This window comes from Gallus gallus, chromosome 2, assembly GCF_016699485.2.
Source record: "Gallus gallus isolate bGalGal1 chromosome 2, bGalGal1.mat.broiler.GRCg7b, whole genome shotgun sequence".
NCBI classification, from domain to species: Eukaryota; Metazoa; Chordata; class Aves; order Galliformes; family Phasianidae; genus Gallus; species Gallus gallus.
In genome coordinates this window covers 125156161-125175410 of record NC_052533.1, presented here as the reverse complement: position 1 = coordinate 125175410, position 19250 = coordinate 125156161, and the positions used below count along the sequence as shown (strand labels likewise).

At 38.8% G+C, this 19250-nt stretch overlaps 1 long non-coding RNA gene across 1 annotated transcript; it reads right to left on the bottom strand.

Moving 5' to 3' along the window:
* Positions 1–15142: 15142 nt before the first annotated feature.
* LOC121110014 lies at positions 15143–16874 on the bottom strand. The gene is made up of 3 exons (XR_005857511.1): positions 16737–16874; positions 16006–16146; positions 15143–15862 (listed from the first exon to the last, which is right to left on the bottom strand). It is a non-coding gene; the product is annotated as an uncharacterized LOC121110014 (long non-coding RNA).
* Positions 16875–19250: the final 2376 nt, after the last annotated feature.

Sequence of the window (19250 nt, the reverse complement as noted above, 5' to 3'; positions counted from 1 at the left end):
GCTAAATGCCCACAAAGAAATTTCATTTTCTGATTGCTTCTAGCAGCTAATGCAGACATATAAAGATAAAGCAGCATTTACACATAGAGCACAACTTTCTTAACACATCCTTTGGGTTCTCAACTCATCAAAACAAAGTTCAAGCAGAAAGACAAAACAATTCAGAAAGTGCAGAAAATGCACAATCACAGAATCTTTTCTTTGTGGCCATAATTCCAATCAGCAGCAGTGTGGTGTGTCATTCTATAAGGGGATGCTTCCTGTATTACGATGTTGGCCCATGACATCAAATGTGGATGGTGGTGGCATGGCAGTACCAGTTGAACCTTCCCACCAATATTCCACTACCTTTTGTTGCCATGTGACAGCAGCAGAGGGGCAGTCTGACACAATGGCATCTGACGTGAAAGTGTGTCTGGAGCAAAGGTGTGAAATTGAATTCTCCCATGCAGAAAAAATTGCACCCATTGACATTCACTGACACTTGCTGAGTGTTTATGGAGACCAAACAGTGGTTGTGAGCACAGTGAGGCAGTGGGTGCAGTGTTTCAGTGGTGGTGACAGCAACAGTGGGTCACCTCTGCTAGTGCAGATTTTTACTGTGTTGAAAAGTAGTGAAATAGAAAAAGAGTGAAATAAAAGAACACTCTATCAAACGGTGTTATTGTGCTCTTTGTATCTGTTGTAGTTTCCATGAAAATAAATAGGAGGCATTACTTTCAGGGAGACCTACATATATGGGAATATCTCTTAAGGAGAGATTTGAAAATGCCTTGCCTATGGTTAAGAAAAGGTCATTTATTGGATCCCCTGTTCAAGTTTGTGGAGTTATATAAAAATATTATTTATTAAAGTCTTGAACTAGAAACTTGATTTCTATTGTAGAGAGGATACAAAAAACATTGTCACCCTCTCTACTCTCTGATGAAGCAGACTGATCAAATATACTGCACACAATAGAGCCTGCTTGTAGAAGAAAGAAAAAGCACTTGCAAGAATATAACATTGGAGAGTTAGCACTTCCTCTGTAGACAGAAAATTATTAATTAAATTGAATTAAAGTTGTGTTTTGTGTATGTGTAAAATATTCTTTTAATGCAATTTGAAAAAATAGACATAAATGCTAAACACAAGCATTTCTTTTGCTGCACATGAAACAGAGAAAACATTTGTTCCTGAATAAATAGTGGAATAGTAAGAACATCAAGGTGAATTAAGTGGAGAAATCTTTCTTGCCTATCTGTTGTTTTGGCTTGGAGCAGAGAAGCCTGAGGAAGGTGTCTTTGAAACCCAAATTCCATACTGTCATTCAATACCTACCCACGTTTCATTTCATCTACTGAATCTTGACTGAAGGTACGAAAGCTAGTGATAAAGCAGCCTTTAAAAAGCATGAATACTTGCAAAGAATTTGAATAACACTGGGTTACTAGGGCTCTCATAAGTTACAGAGTTTTCTGAATGGAAAGAAATTATTTACAGTGGGGAAAAAAAAAAGAAAAAAATCAAAAAATATAGTAAAATGATAATAATTGATTTAAGTCTAAATATTTTGGCAAAGACTTCATTCTATACGACAGCAGAAGTTGAATAATACAGTGTACCTCAGTATTTACTGTACTTTTATTAAGCCAAGTATCCAGTTTCCCAAGCATCCTTTACTAGTCATGGAATCCTCCAGTTTGACTGTAACTTGATGAAACCCTCTGAGTTATCCTACTGAGCACTTAATAATTCCTCAGCGGCTTGCCGACATCTTCCCAAATGTAAAATATTTCGTGAAGGTCCAAGCTTTTCTAATCAGGCTGCTTCTAATCAGGCTCCGGTTTATCTAAGACACGTTACTGCAAACCTTTTCCTTTTACAAGAATTCTATCTATTGTTTATACAGGTATGGCGGGGAGAGATGTTTGATACAAATTGTTTCAGTTGGAAAGAGTTCTGCCAAAGAAAACAGACAGGCAGCTGTTTGCATTGCATATAAAAATTTTGTTAAATATGGCTGCACCTGTGTAAACACAAATTTATTTCCAAGAAGTACCCCTGCAGCTGCAAAAGCTTTCAGACGCTGCCAGACGAGTTATTTTTATTAAACCATGTAACATGCTAAATAGCTCTTGCGATGGTTGTCGTGCCTTAAAAACATGCAATATAAAAAACCGTGTCCATTTTTAGGGGAGATTTTCAGCAGCACACGGAGCAATGGCCCGCTCTGTGTTTGAGTATTACGTTCGGTTATCTTGACAGGTTGAAGCCGTGCACAGGGGCGTGACTGTGTGAACGCTGTGTGTGTGCACATGTGTAATTGTAGATTCTGATAGGTCTCAATATGTGCCTGATCAAGAGACTATCAGAGGTGATTGAGAGATTTTACTGCCTGCGGCACATTATGAGTCAGAGTTTGCATGTTAACTTGAAGTTCCTGGGTCTGGTATGCTATTGCGTTTTCTATCCCTCGCCTCCACAAAGCACAAACAAACAAGGCTATGTACAGACGGGGAGATGCTGGGAAATATCTCTGCTTCTCTGCAGAACGGTGGCTCTTTGTTTCCTCCTGCTGCACAGAAACACAGATCACGGGGTTGTGGAGCAGAGGCTGCACGGCCATCACCTTCCTCTGCCCGATGGGGACAGAAATGGAAGAAGGTGCAGAGTCCCTCTTGGGGAGAACTGGGACCTTTCTGTAAGGCGGGCAGAAATGGCTCCCGAGTGCTCATTACCCCCAAGGATGCAACCACACCTCGGTAGTTCTGGCACGAACAGGTCTCTGGGGAGAGCCAAGGGATGCAGGCCGTGTTTATGAGCATGCCTTCTCCAGCTTTAGCAGTCTCTGGAGGAGGATTAACCTGCACGGTGTGTCTGTGGTCTGGGTTCCCCTATGCAGATGCACATTACGTAATCTGTCCGGTGTATTTGCACTCGCTCTGAGGTCCATTCTGCAGCTGTGCCAGACTTGGACTGAAAATACACGTATCGTTATTCAAATCTCTGTGTGTGCACATTCAGTCTACGTGCAACACATCAAGAGGTCTCCCTCTTCTTAATAAGTTCGCAGATCTCCCACTGACATTTATTTTAGTTATTTATATTAAATCATTTTCAAGGAGAATAGAAGCTCTTTTATACACTGTGGGCTCTATGAATGGCTTCTCTAGAAAGCTGAAATCAATCGTGCTCAGTGATTCAATCAGTGCTAGGTGCAGCACCGTTCCAGGGGTTATATGGTGGCTAATATGGTGCCAATGAGCCTATCTGAGCTTAGCTCTCCTTCCTGTCTCACTGTGAGGATGCCAAGGGCAGGGGTCTAGTGGCACTGCATGAATTACAAGCCTGTGCTTTAATTCAGAGAGTGATCTATCCATACATAATTCTTTTTAAAGGTGTACTTGTGAGGATGAATGTGTAAATGCAAACACGCACAGACATACATACATAAATATGCTTTTTTAAGACATTACTTGGCCGTGCCTCCCTTGTCCAGTGTCTCCATGCTGCCAATTCCAGCACAGGAGAAAGGATCTTCAGTAAATGCTCCAGTATATTTTTCTCAGCTGCCCTCAGTCTCTCTTTAACAAAAGTGCAACCTCAGTCAGTGACACTACGCTTCATTTTTGCAAGAGGAACAAATTTCTCCCCTGAAACACTGGGAGAAGCAGTCTAGCTGTAGCGGGCAAGCAGCCTTGTAGGATCTCACACGCTGCTCCAGCTCCAAGTCAGCCTGAACTCTGAAATTATGGGGATGGTGGTAAGCCTACTTGGGGAAGGGAAAAAGATGAAGTATGTGTATGTAGAAAAGAGCAGAAAAGCAAAGTGAATATGACAAAAAAAGTGATCAGCACTGTTTGCTTGAATTGCAAAGGGCTGCTGTTTTTCTGTTCTTCACAGGCAAGTTGGAGACTGATTTCTCTGATGTGTCAACAGAGAGAAGCTTTTAAAACTGTCATGCAAGAACAGACAATCACCGGTACGTGGCTAGCACCAGATACATGAGAAAAATGTATGTGGAGCTTACCAGAGGCAATAGTTTGACCTTCAGACAAGTCACAAAGCAGGGATTCCCATAAACTTTGTAGTGTGACCTGACTGAGTATGAAAGTATTGTGTTTCTCAAGAACCTTGCTATTAGACGGAGTCACATATATGCACACGTGCATAAGAACAAGTGGAATTTGTTGTTCAGTACTGAAGGACTATTTATTGCTATGTCATAATTTTATCAGTTGGCCGAGGAACAGAATCTCTATGAAACAAGTAATGACACCAATTTGAAAACAATCAAATTGAACTATGTCTGTGAATTCAGCCACAAATGAGAAACAAATAGATAAAAATAATACAGATAGAAGTAGGGGAGAGGGAAAAGAAGAAAGAAGACGTTATCCAAAGAAACACATTCCCATGTTCACATTTCTGGTGGGAAAAAAAATGTAAATCTTAGATTGTCTGTGCAGCTCTCCTAGCATGCAGTAGATGAGTTCATGCAGTAAAAATCCATCCCAGAATCAGAATTTAAAATTTTAAGTAAACAAGCACAAGTGTGAATTATATTGCATCCAGATCCTGTGACCCTGGTAAGTGAAGAATAAATGTTTTCTCTGCCATTTGTGTGTAAGTAGAACTTTGCCCCACGGTCTGGAAGTGGTTTACTCCACATCCATGATGATGGCTGTAATTTGTGATGTGTGGATTTGGCTTTAGTGAACAGCCTATTTTTTATTAGTTTATATGTGAGCTGGTTAGCTTAAAAATTAAAAAAATAAAAAAATAAAAAAAATAATGACAAGGTTGGTCTGTCTGCAGTGCTCTTCGTCCGTAATACTTTCACATCCACGAGGAGGGAGACTTGTCTCCACTCAATAGCAAAATATTTGCCTTCAGCATTAAGGATGCAGTCCCACGTCGGGAGGCAGCAGTAGGGTACAATGTGGAACACGCAGTTTCCGCAATGGGAGGCATGCTGGCATTTGCAATGGAAAAAACATGGTCATCAGTCTTCCTGCTGAAAGGGTAAGAAAACTGATGACAGCGATCAATTTGCGTTTTTTCTACCCAGACAAGAAAGACCATTTTCCAAACTGTCTGCTGTGTCCAGAATGTACAAAAGTCATTTTGGGTTCGCTGTTCCTGGGAGAAAGTGCAGCATGACTGCACAGCCAGCACTGTGCAGAGCAAGCATGAAACGCATTGTCCACGTGGTAGTCTATGTTTTATTGAAGAAAGCCCTAAAATATAAATTATTGGTTGATTATGAGTAACCAAATTATGTTCGTTGTCCATAAGCAATTATTATAAAATATTAAGAGTTTTATAGACCATCTGAAAAAAAAAAAAAAAACATGTAAAAATATACAACCACATACTTTTGATTTGGTTGCTTCGATTTCCCTTTTTGTACATTAAAAATGTATAGAGGAGCTGCCATCTCGGTTGCATAGGATATGAAGCCACTTTATTTTTTGAGAAATCAACTTAAGTACAGTTGAGTTGCCAAGTCGCAAAGATTCACCCCCACTGAGCTGCACATAACTGTCACAATCATGATCCCTCCTTCAATAATAAATTTAGAATCCTTATTAGAAAAAGCGATGCTGTCTAGCACTTGGAGATAAAGTATGCTGGAGAAGTCACTCGAAAAAAGATAGAAATAAGTCACTTAATAAAGTCTAAATCATTCCTTAGGTTAGCTAATAGAAGCACCCGTGGTTATAAAATTAATCAGTCTCTGGTATTACAGCAAATTGGTGAAGATTGTATTGACACATCTTCATCTGCATGTCTCATCAGAGGTGTCCGTGCCATTTAGCTACAAAACCCTGGAGGCTTTACTCTGCACAGAATCTTATAATACTTCAATTAAGGGACACCAAGCTGCCAGCCAGACAGCAGAGCATTTATTTCTTGATGACTCCTTAAGTTGTGCCACAGGCCTATCATTAAGAGAATATTTTTCACAGCATGTTGCAAAGATCCTCATGCCATTAAAAGGAATTGAAAAAGCATCAATTTGTTGTTTGCACCTAACACAGATATTTTTCATTGCTGGAACAGCCATTAAAAACAATCTGTTTTATTGCGTTCTGAAAAGATCACAGGAAGTACGCATTGTGATTTATTTTAAGTATGACATTAGTATTAAAAGCATAGTGAATCTGAAGTACTTGAAATAAGTATTTAGGAAAACAGAGTATTAAATATACTTTCTTAAAGATTTTCTTGAAAAATCTTCTGCCCCATTTCTAAATGTGACCTTCAAACAGAGATTTTAAATGCTTTTGAGGGTATATTTGCTTTTTGCAAGATTTGCAAGACCCAGATGCGGGATGGATGCCCCATACCCTGTAGACATTCAAGGTCAGGCTGGATGGGGCTCTGAGCTCCTCATCTAGCTGCAGATCAGAGAATCATTTGAGTTGGAAGGGACCCTTAAAGGTCATCTGGTCCAACTCCCCCACAGTGAATAGGAACACTTACAGCTACATCAGGTTGCTTAGAGCCCCATCCAGAAATGAAAAGTTTTGTTGTGAACCAAGAGTTTGTCACCCAAATCTGATTCCTTGAATGACTGCTTCAGTGTAAAATGTTTAACTAATACAGATCAAAATGTAATCAATTACATTAATCACCGGTTTATGTGTCGAGTGACTTGATCCTGGCATCCTAACTAATGTTAGTTACCCCAGTGAGTGAAAAAAGATTTTTGGTGTGATTAAAAACTGCTTCCTTAAGTAAAAATTTCTAGGGTTAAGCCCTTTATTTGTAGTAAGTTGTTTGGGGATAAGCCATTAATAAAGGACATCTTCATTTTAAATCAGCACTAAACTATCATGTTAATATACTCCAGAGAGAGAGGGAGAGGGAGAGAGATTAAATTATTTGGCCTCCTACCCTTATTCATAAATTCATGATTTCTGAAAATATATTGGAAGGAGCAGCATTTGCAATTTCATCTCCTCTTCAATTAATTTATTTAAAACTAACATGTACAGTGTCAATTTTGTGGGGAAAAAGTACATTACAGAACGAGGGCCAGATTCTATAGCTCTAATTCATGTGAGTAGTCTTGTTTGTGTGAATAGTCCCATTGGTTTCAATGGATTATTCATGCTAGTTCAATGGAATTATTCATATACATAATACCCTATGGTATTTGGGATGAAAAGCACTACATAAATGTAAACTATTATAAAAATATTAATAATATGCATTTTTAGCTACAGCAAAATATGCGTTTACCCTGGTATTCATTATAGCCAATAAGGTAAATCATGCTTGAGCTAAGAAACTCTCACTACAAATCCCAAACATTTATTTAACTGTGCTACTAATAAGTAGGTTTTTTGTGAAAAAATAAATATGCATTTACAGGAACGGAAATACGACATGCATTTATGAAAAGCTTTTGAGAGCTTTCAGGTAAATACCATGTATGTTTTCTTATTCCATGAAGGCAATTTATTTTCTTTTTTCTTTGTAAGAATAAACAAAATACAAGGGTCCAAATTCATCTCTGCAGTAGTTCTATTGACTTCAGTTCGGTTTTACTAAAACTAAGAAGGCAATTTCACACAAAGGGTACCACAAAAAAACTCTACTGCTAATCATTCAAAGGGCCAATTTATGTGTTGTATGCAAGCAGTCCCTGCAAACCAGCATGGAACCCTTCAGCAGCTTCAGAGGAGCTGAATTGCACATTAGGCAATGTTCACATTTCTAATGTCAAAGCCTAGAAATCCATAGTTATCACAGATCCACAGAAATTCATAGATATCATTCATAGATTGCAGTAATAATAATAATTAGAGAAAAATTGACAGACAAGTTACATCTGAAGAACCTTTTCCCAGTAAAATAGTGTATTAAAAAAACTCTGTGGGGGCACATCCACAGCCACTGTGACTCTGCAGTCTTCAATTCAAAGTCAGCCAGCTCCTGAAGAATAAAAAAGGGGAGAAAGAGCATGTGAGCAATGTACGGTTTTGTGCCTCCCAAACCAATAGCTGCACAGTGAATTAACAACCCATGGGCTGGGAAATCAGTCTCTCTCAGAGAAATGTCTGCTAATTTATTAATTTGTTCTTACCTTATTTCACAATTTATTTATTTATCATCCTTCAGAATACTCTGCTATGCTGGAATAATGCAAATCTCAGCAATGTAATTTTGGATTTAGAAGCATGGCTTTTTGGGGGACCGGCATGACAATCCAGTGTAATAGAACTCTACATGAGGCAACTCCTCAGCCTTTCCCCCTCCCTCTTCCTGTTTGTTGTTCACTCTGCATAGGAGAGAAAACTGGACTGAGATGACGGGGATGGTGGCTGAATCTTCAGCTTTGTACTCCAAGCAGAGTGCTCTGGTGTGGCACAAAGAATGTGGGATTCTTTGGGACTGACTGGGATTGATTTTCTGGGACTTGTATGACTCTGGTACTGCGTGTCCATTGTGACTTCAACTGTGAGGAGGTTTGGTCAAGGTACCAGTCCCATGCACATACCCTTAATTCCTCTCTTCAAAGAGGGAGAGAAAATGTGATGGGGAAAAAAGCTCTAGGGTTGAGATAAGGACATGGAGAATCACTAACCAATTGCCATCATGGGCAAATCAGACTCTGTATAGAGAGATTAACATATTTTCTTGCCTATTACTGGCAGACTAGAGATGTGAGAGCTAAAAGGAAACTAAAATCACCTTCCTCACCATCCACCCCAATCTAGTGTTTTGGATCTCATGCAGGTTCAGACCTGGGTTCAGTAATTACGGAAAAGCAGATAGATCCATGTTACCCATCAGGTCATCAGAAGATCTGAGACATTTAAAAGGAACTGTGCTTCATACTATCATTCCCAACTCAAAGTTTGGGCAGGCTGTATTTTCTCAGAAAGATCAAGTAGAATCAGTGCAGGCATTTCAAAAGGCCACTGAAATTCTAATATTTTCTTCATCACCACCTAAATATCAACATGTTCATTATTTTTAGTGACGCTTTTTTGCTTGTGGCTTACAGTCCTGTACCTTAATGCTTTATATCTGAAAGCAAAACAGGAGGTAAGAAAAAGAAGAGAAAACCTGCCATTTTTTTAGTGACTTTTTAAGTCAAAAGCTTTTCTTCTACTCAGTGATATTTAATAGATACAAATGAATTTATCTTAAAAGTCTGGTCACTTTCTGGAAAAAAACAAAAACAAAAAAACCAACCTGCTCTTTATCTCCACAATATCTTGCAGAAATGAGTCCTACAGTTTAAATATGTTTTTAAAGTCTTCTTCCTGATCCTCTTTGGGCCTCCTCAAGACACTGAAAGTCACTAGTACTTCTTGCACTTGTTTAATCTCAACCTACTCCTTTCTCTCACTATAAAAACAAGTATTTTCCCATTTTAAGCAAGACATCCCTTCAACTGCAACTCTGTTTCTTTTCTTGTCTCCTCTATTTTGAAAATCTTGAGTTCTCTCTGTTCAAAAGCAATTTTGAATCCTCTTCAACCTGACTTCCATACCACTAAGGCTGGCAAATGGCGCATGAGACTCCCATGAGGCCATTCTGACCATCGAGGCACTACATAAAACAAAAGCAGTGGCAGTAATTTCTCTTCCAGATGTGCTTTCTCTGGGAAAAGCAGATTTCCACAAAGCTGAACCCTATTATTCTCTGCACAGCCAGCCTAGAATTCTCCTTTTCTGTGAAATGTACAGTAAACAATGCTGAGATTGCTGCTTTCTTCAGTGTTTCTTTTAAATTCCTCACATCAATCTGCCATATATACTTTTATCCTCTGAAACTTACTGAAACATGTCTTTCTGCCCTGTGTTGGTGCATCTCCTTGTGCACACAACTCTGTTGTGTCAATGAGATTCCCCAGTGCTACAAATCTTCAAGCAGTACTCATAACTCCACATTCTGGATGGGCTTTTTTGGATGTGGAACATGTACAAATTTTCTTTTCATATCCAATGTGAATATTATTATTATTTTTTTCACCGATAGAATGACACATTTCAAAAAACAACAACAACAACAACAACAACAACAAAACAAAAAACAAATCCAGGTATCTGTTGGTATGATGGTATGATGCCAGATATAAGTGTCAGAACTTTATCCCATTCAATCACTACTTTTTACAAAATTTCAGCATTCTGTTTTGTTAAAGGAGAGGAAGAGAGAAGCTGAGGTTATGTTTACTCTAATATTTCTGTTGAGAACTGTATGGGAACTGCTGAATCATGGCCTGAACCTCTGACGAACCACCTGAGGCAAGCACTCAGTCAGCCATGGGAGCACAGGTGAAGGCAACTGTGTGTGTGTGTGACTAGAAGAGGTGTAGCCTGGCTCCACCTCTCCTAGATCCCATTTAAGGGCTGTCTGCCATTGGGGAAGGTTCTTTCTCTAGAGCTTGCCTCTCTTAGTCTTTTTTTAGCAAGCCCAGGATATGGGTAAGCTTTTTCTTCATCTCTGATTATCCCTTTCTAATGCAATAATCTTTCCAGCCTAACTTTTCTATGTACTTTTTGATTATACATTTATATACTCGTTGATCATACAAGAAGTAAACTGGTTTTCCATTCTTGCTGCAAGATACTGGAATGGTAGTTGGGAATGCAAAACTGGAGTGGTCTCAAGCAAGAGTCTGCATGAGCACGTATTGAAATGCTCATCGTTTAGCTGCTAGCTATCCTGTTGTTGCTGGAATGTTGTCCCCTATCTATGGGCCATTTTTACTTCATTGTGATTGAAGAAAACGTGAGGTTGCTTAGCCCAGCAGTGGGTCTCCAGTCCCTCAGCAACTCTCTTCCAATGCTCGGTGGGCAAATGCCTTTGTCTCTAGAAAGGCTCAATTTTGCTTTTCTGTCTAATACCTATTTTTGAGACAAAGGGATATCTACCTACCTATCTTTGTCAGTTGTGATTATGAAAGCTCTTTCCACTTACAATGCTTTTCTTTTTTTCTTTTTTCTCCATGAACTTGGGAAAGGTGCAAACCCAACAGGAATGATCAGCTTTGACCCCAAAGGTGATTATGCAGAAGTTCTTGACACCAGGGGGAAAAAAACTATGAAGACTGGCACTGACCCTGCAGACATTGACATGAGTAACCTAGCTCATTCTTTCTTCTTGAGAAGCTAACATAATTGAGTCATGAAAACTTTTTAATCTCTGCAAAATGTGTTTGTAAGTAGAGTAATGCCATAAACATGGATGAGTGCTCATTCATGCTGGACCTTTAGTAATAGACTTGCAAGTCACTGTCAGATGATTTGTTTCCATAAAGTGCTTCATTTTTCTTACATAATTCAGACTGCTCAACGCATGAGCATTATCTTGACCTAAAAGAAAAAGCAGTATCTCCATGTACAGAGTTTTGGCTTACTCTGGCAAAACTCGCCTATGAAAGAACTGATATGCTTCAAACACCCCACTAATGGTACAGTAAATTACATTTTCTCATTTGGAACATTGTAATAGATTTCTCTACAGAGTGATTTATCATGCAACAATTAGGAACCCCAGGGAATTAGATGACCATTTTAAATTTTATCAGCTTGTTTCAATAAACTGTTAATGTGACCCTAATGTTTGGGAAGCACTTTAATATAATCAGATTTCAGTTGTTCAATCTACTGACATTAATGGCTACCACATTAATCATAGGATTCTCACTGAGACCTCAGAGGCTGTGCTAAGTTCAGTGGACCAGTTCTTACAATAATAAAAACAATGGGCAATTTTCAACAGGGAAAATCTCTCACTTTAACTGCAAAATGTTGGTTTTGTCATCCTCCAGGAGTTGACAAGGTCATTTAATAAACCTCCAAAGCTTGGAAAAACAACATTTTTTTGTGTAGTTCAGCTTTATTCTTAAATTGGTCAATTACAAATGATACAGTCAGAAGAATTGCAATCATTTGCTGTAAACAAAGCAGCGACAGCCTAAAATATAAAATCTGAGAGGAATACTTTGTAGAAATCCATTCAGGAATGGGTGCTGTTGTTCAGAATATCTCTCCCATGTACCCAGGGACAGCAGCGCTTCCTTCCTGAAAGCACTGTCATGTTCCTTGGTGATGGTTCCCACCTTGATGAGTGTGCCACTAATTACTAATAAAGATTACAAATCCACAAAACATTACAAGAACGCTGCAGTATCTTCCCTATTATTGCCAAAAATATTGTTCCTCTCTTTCAAAATATCTTGTTTCCTGAGTAAAGTTTTAGTAGTTTGATGGAAGATGTTATAAAATAATACCGATGGCTGTGTAGCCCATTGGTAGCTCTTCTACCACTAGTAGAGGGTTAGGAGATCAGGTATTAGAATTTGTGTCTTAAGGTTTAGGGAAGTCTTTACAACCTTATGTTTTATTGAGTATGTATTTGGAAACACGGTCATATTTTAGGGCAAAGGTTTAGGAGGTCTAGGTATGATTTGCATGTTCCTTTGCCTGGAAAATCAATGAATGCTTAAATATTTCTTTTCTTATGCTTAGAATACTGGTAAGAAGAAAGATGTGGGCCGGGAATGTGAGAAGATATAAAGACAAATTCTGAGAAATTAAGACAGCAGCAACAATTACTGGCATCCTAAAAATCTGTGAACCAAGGCTCATTCAGCTGAAGACCTGTTTGTCAGGCTTTGATGGATAGCAGAAAGGTGGAAACTTCCACTGCTTCCAACTGGAGGCACTTTTCCTAATAAAGTATCTTTTGGAAATGAAGAAACAAGTAATTTGTCATAGATTTAATGCATAGTCTGAGAATGCCAAACAGTACATAGCATTGAAATAGTTTATTTTAAGAGTTGATTTTAATAGGTCTTGGTTTCTTTATTGATAATGCAATCTAAGCTAGGTATATATAATTGATAAGTTATTCACCTGACAGTCAATACAGTTAATGTATACTTAGTTTATTTGATGAGTTAATCTGTCCAGAACAGGAAAATGGTAGGAAGCCAAAGAGGATATGTATGGTATTGACATATTTATTCAATAGTTGCTGGGACTTCAATAAAATCAAGCTTACCAACTTGAAGAGTGAGGTCTTTAGGACATTAGTAAGGAGAATACATTTTGTTTACTAATGCAGATAACAAAGGCCACTAAATTTAAGTCTGTTTTTCTGATATATGTGGAAATACAAAAAAAAAAAAAGAGATTTTGATCTTATCAGATCAATGTCTTTAGACAAAGAAATGCTAACAGTATTTTGGGTAGACTGGAAGTGATCAACAAAGCTACAGAGCAGACATGATTGCTTATGTGGCACCCAAGAAAGGGATGTAGCCTTCCCAGACACATTATCATGTTAAGAGGAAAAAAAAAAAAGCAACAGTAAGTAGCCCTGGACCACTCAGTCTAAGTCCTGGCAATCACAAGCACTGCACCAAGCACTCTCCTTCAAATAATTCACAATACCTGTCTTAAAAGGCATTTTATTATTTTTTTTTGTACAAAAATTTTCTGCCACAGAAAATCTGTTCCAGTCTTTCTGTTCTCAAATGGTTAGAAATTAAATAATAAGAAAAAAAAGCTGTTATTGGTGTTTTTTGTTATTATATTATTCTTTTGTAACTGTATTACCATACTATTTTGTTATGTATATGTATAATAAGTATATTATATGTATATATATATACACATATTATCGGCATATATACAGACTGGAAGGCGCAATCCTTGAGAGTAGCCCTGCAGAGAAAGACCTGGGGGTCCTGGTGGATGACAAACTTAATATGAGCTAGCAGTGTGCTCTTGCAGCTCAGAAAGCAAATGGTATCCTGGGCTATATCAGAAGAGGGGTGGCCAGCAGGGACAGGGAGGTGATTGTCCCTCTCTACTTTGCACTTATGAGGCCCCATCTGGAGTACTGTGTCCAGGTCTGGAGCCCCCAGTACAAGAAAGACAGGGAGCTGTTGGAGAGGGTCCAGAGAAGGGCCACAAAGATGATCAGAGGGCTGGAGCATCTCCCCTATGAAGACATGCTTAGGGAGCTGGGCTTGTTCAGCCTGGAGAAAAGAGGGCTGTGGAGTGACATCATTGCAGCCTTCCAGTACCTAAAGGGAGCCCATAAACAGGAAGGGAGTAAACTCTTTGAAAGGGTAAATAACAGCAGGACAAGGGGAAATGGTTTTAAGTTGAAGGAGGGAAGATTTAGGTTAGATGTCAGGGGAAAGTTCTTTACTATGAGGGTGGTAAGGTGCTGGAACAGGCTGCCCAGAGAGGTTGTGGATGCCTTGTTCCTGGAGGTGTTCAAGGCCAGGTTGGATGGGGCCCTGGGCAGCCTGGTCTACTATTAAATGTGGGAGTTGGTGGCCCTGCCTGTGGTGAGGGTGGTTGGTTTTTCATGATCCTTGAGGTCCCTTCCAACCTGGTCCATTCTGTGACTTAACTTAAATATTTTCCTACCAAACATTCTCATTCCCTTGGTGTGCATCCATCAAACTAACTCTAATTCACTTTCATAGGAAATATTTCTCATTCATTGGAGTATCCAAAGCTTTTCTGTGTCTGTTTCAGATCATCTAATTCTTCTGGAATGTGGATGATGGGCCCTGAAGCAGTGGGCTCATCAGTAGAGAAATGAATACCTGGGTGCACAGAATTATAACAAAGGCACAGTGGGGTGATGGAGCTGTCATTAGTATAGAAAAGAGAAATCAGATACTACAAGGCTGAGAGCTGCTGTTTGGAACTAGGCAGAAGCACATACACGTGGGATATAGGAGAAATTGCATAAGGATGGCAATTAGAGAAAGTAAACCCACAAGGTGAGCTATTGTATGCCAAGTTCTCACATGCTTGTCTTCTGGTTACATGTAGACTTCTTAGCTATCAGAAAAAAAAATCCTATGGAAAAAAATAAACCAATATAATTTTAAAGAGAATATTTGAGGCTGTTAGGATTAGTAAAAGGGCAGAGGTATTGTAGTGACAGCTATCACTAGAAGCTAACTAAAAGTCCATAGAAAAGCATGAAAGGTTCTGTAACAAAGAAACTCTGTATAATGTGCAAGTGCAGGAACAAAAGCAAGGGAAAGAGTTTCATGGAGGTGGTCGAGGTGGGAAAAAAGAACCATCAGAGCATGTAGCACAACTGGAGGCAGCAGAGATCAGAACGAAGATACAGGAAAATGCACAGCACCACAGGATCTGAGGAGATGAAAACATTTTAATTTTGGCTAAAATCCTTTTTAAAAAAGAAATTCAAGCCATAATCTGTTAGTGATTAAATGTGTGGTCTTGGCTGACAGTCCACTGCAGAAGTTACCTGATATATGGCTTCAGTGTGAAAAGTGACGTTTTTAGTATGTGTTATCGGCAGTGATCCATCACGGTGTAATATGCAAGATTATCCACTGGAACCCCGTCTTTTGCTTCAGGTGGTTTTATTTATAGTTTGTGCAGGTGCAGCTGAAGCAGTGAGTGTAGGCTAGCATGGGAAGAGCTGGGCAAATAAAGCATCTTCCTTCTGGAAAAGCTATCGTGAGCTTTAAGGAGTCACTCAGCTCTGGGGCGTGAGTCTGGCTGTTTGCTCTGGTTTTGGAGAGGGGGTTCAAGGCAGGGTCGTGTTGCACTGACTTTGCTATTTCTGATTGTTGTTAGAGAAGGGATGGCTTTTAACTCTTAATTATATGCTTTGTTTTTATCAGTCCAGACACATCCTGTCCTTTCTCAGCCCCCTTTTTTGTCCTGCAGTCCTTGCTTTACTGCTTTCTTCCTTCTTGCTTTTCTTTCATCTTCCATCTAGACAGTAAACAGTCTGGAGCTGAATCCAGAGAGCAGAAAAGCCGCTGATTCCATCCCCCGTCAATGCCAATAAAACCTTAAAGCAGCACTCAGACCATAGCTGCATGGTAGAGGGTCTGCCTCTGCAGATGGACAAAGAGACACAGAGCTATTAGTCAAGAAGGACTTTCTTCAAGCAATCTTCCACGCTAAAGAAGGTGCTCTCTTGCTAGCAGGAATGATTTTGTACAAAGAGATGAGCAGTAGGAATGGAAAAAAAACAAACCTGTGGAGAGGTGGAGCCTGTGTAGTAAGGGTAATGAAGACGCTACGGATGAAGAACACAGTACCTTCTTGTGTCTTGGTGCACCTGGTATTTATGTCAGTAATTCTCATTAGGTTAATGTGAATAACAGTCACAAATCCCCTGTGGGATGAGAAGAGAACAGATTCGTTAATGTTTCCATGAGGAATACTTTGAAACCTTCATAAAACATTCATATTTGATGGAAAGGAAAACCTACTTTAATAAAACATGTACAGTTGTCATACAGTGCAATTGGTACCATACGATTGGTATTTTATCTATTTGAGTATCATGTATAACATACTTGCACAAATGCATTGCTAATATATATTATAAAGCCGAGATCCCTTTGTTTCTCATTAGTGATTTGTTTATCTAACATTAACAGTTTATTTTTACTATAACCTTGAAATGAAGCGTATTAACTAAATAAGCCAGAATTAACCCTAGTTGTACAGAACAGCTTCTTTGTTTTTTTCTTTAAGATCCCGTTTTGGAACTTGAAAGGCAGATATCTGCACCAGATAACAGCTGAATTTGAAGTGTTTGTTATTTAGAGTTTATTATTCTGTATTAGCAGAAGATTGAAGTGAAATTGGGGTCCACTGCGCTGGTAAATGTAGCAGTAGATGTGGCAGGCACCCAGAGAGGAAGTTGGCTGATGAAAAAGGGGTGTCAAGAGGCACCTGCCATGCCCTAAGATATCCCACCTGGCTGCTTCAGAAGGCCAAAAGGCCCTGCAGGATCCGTGCCTTGCTTGCCAGCCCTAGGGGGAAGCCTTTAATATACCACAGCGTGCAAAATGCTAAAGCAACTTAATTTCATCTTCAAAATGTCTGCTGCTTCCAGAATGCAACCAGGAACGTTTTGCTTATTATGACATACCCTTAATGTCCTTTGACTGCACGATACCACAGGATGTCCCTAAAACAAGGCACACAGCTACTGAAAACACTCAGGGTTGCACATACACAGGTACTGTAATAGATGCAAACAATTCAGAGGAGAGCAAAAAAAGAAAATTCTGATCCACAAAAGCCTTTTTCTGTCCTGGTGTAATTATCTTCATGCAATACGAATATTTCCCAGGTTGGATGGGATCCTGGGCAGCCTGATCCAGTGGGTGGCAATCCTGCTCGTGGCAGGGAGGTTGGAATTAGGTGATCTTTAAGGTCTCTTTCAGTCTAAATGATTTTATGATTCTACAATTCCAAGCCGAAGTAATGAGTATCTATATCTGATGAACTATTACTTATCACAGATTGTGTTTAATTCGTTTTTATACATTTTAGAAAAAGTGATAAAATACGTCCAATGTTGAGTTCAGCTGGGTAAGTACACACGCGTGATCCCTGGTGTTGTTTTATATATCTTTTATATCTGGCATTTAAAGCTTTGTGCAACTAAGAGCTGTGCACACTTAAAGCTCACATATCATGAGTAAAATCTGCCACACTTCTTGAGGAAATGTTAAAATGTTCAACATCCGTGTTCTCAACAAGTAAATAACACATTATAGGGCTACATTATGACCAGATTATATCTATTAGTTACTGCTGTGCACCATGTAAATCTCCAGATTCCCCTGGGAAATGAGAAAATCATTTCAGACTTCAATAACTAACAATCAGTTATTGCTCTGGGCAATAATAAAGCTGAATGCAATTACCTAAAGTGAAGTTAGCAGTGTAACAAATGAAATACAGATTTCCTTCTCTCCTAAAATAAATGTAGCATCTCCTCATCACACACTACTGCATAGTATAATAGGGTCTTCTAAGCAGCGCATTGTCTGAACAGCCTATTTGAGATTTGAAATATATGTGATTAAAACTTATAAAAGTTTCTTTTTATGACATCACTTGCATGATTAGTGCTGGAAAAAGACTAACGGCTACGAAACTGCAAAAGTAAAACGCTCATTACAGGAAAGCAGATTTCAAAACAAGATTCTCTGTTCCCAGTAGTGCTCCTCTCCACACAGTAAAGACAATTTCCCCAAAACAGAAATGGAAGTTTTCTGTTCGAGAAATGCCTTTGATCAGATTTTTCTCAAAACAAGTTAGAGTGGAAACTGAGGCATTTCAGCCATCGGACTCGTTCTGCCTCCTTTAATTTGCCATTTGTTCTGCTAGCACAAAAATGTACAATCTGTTAAGGAGGTGAAAATATTTTATTTTAAGCTGATTTTGAAAATGAAGTGCTTGAAAACTGAAGTCTATAGAGGCCAGAACTCTTCCTGACTTAGAGCTGGACTGTAGAAAGTCAAGTATGTACATCAATGCTTGCAGAATGAGAATTTTTGCATATAACTCAGGAATAAATATTATCAGTAAGAATGAATAGACTAGGTACTGGATGTATAAAAAAAAAGTACAGAAATATTCATAACTAAGAATAATGTTTTTCAGCCATAATACCTTTTGCCTTGTTATGTAGGGTATTAATTCTCCATGCTGAATTATTGCTAATTAATTATTCGCATGTACTTCCTCTTTGTCACTACAGAATTTGATTATCCTGCAACAGATTTCCCAGTAGAAGGTTAATCCTAATTCCTGGTGTTTTGTGAGGCTGTTTCTTTTTTTTATGTATGAATACAGGTTGGGCTTGAACAAAGAATGCTCCAAAAATGTTTTTTAAAAAAGCAGTTATTTTCAGTTTCTCAGGACAGGTGAATGACATTCCCAATGACATTGAAGAAGTAGCTTCTCATAATGTTATTGGGCATTTTTAAAAAACAAACATTATCCTAAACTGATGATGGCATTTTCAACAGCTCCTTGGAAGCTAATGAACCCCTCCTCAAACCGTGTCCATTATTCTGTTGTCGCAGTGCAGCTCATTAGTGTTACGAGAAGAACATTTTCAGAAACTTTCAGGCAAAGAGTTGTGTATTTACACGGTGCATAGTTCAACATATCATTAGTGTTAGCAGTATTAGTAACAACACATTTACAGAACGTGGCAAAGCAGCTGCAGTCAGATGTGTGCCCTTCGTTTGGGTGTTTTCTCTGAATAAAGAGGTTGAGTCAGTGGATGTTCTGAACATGAACATGACAACATGGCTCGTGTTGAACATATTAACTATGAGAATATTCTTTTAGGTGATTTTAGCTTCTATTATGATATAAATTTCATTTTTTAAAAAAATGAGAATTCCCACAGCCATTATAGCAGCATCAGGAGGAGACAATATGCAGTAGCTGGGATAAAACACTAGA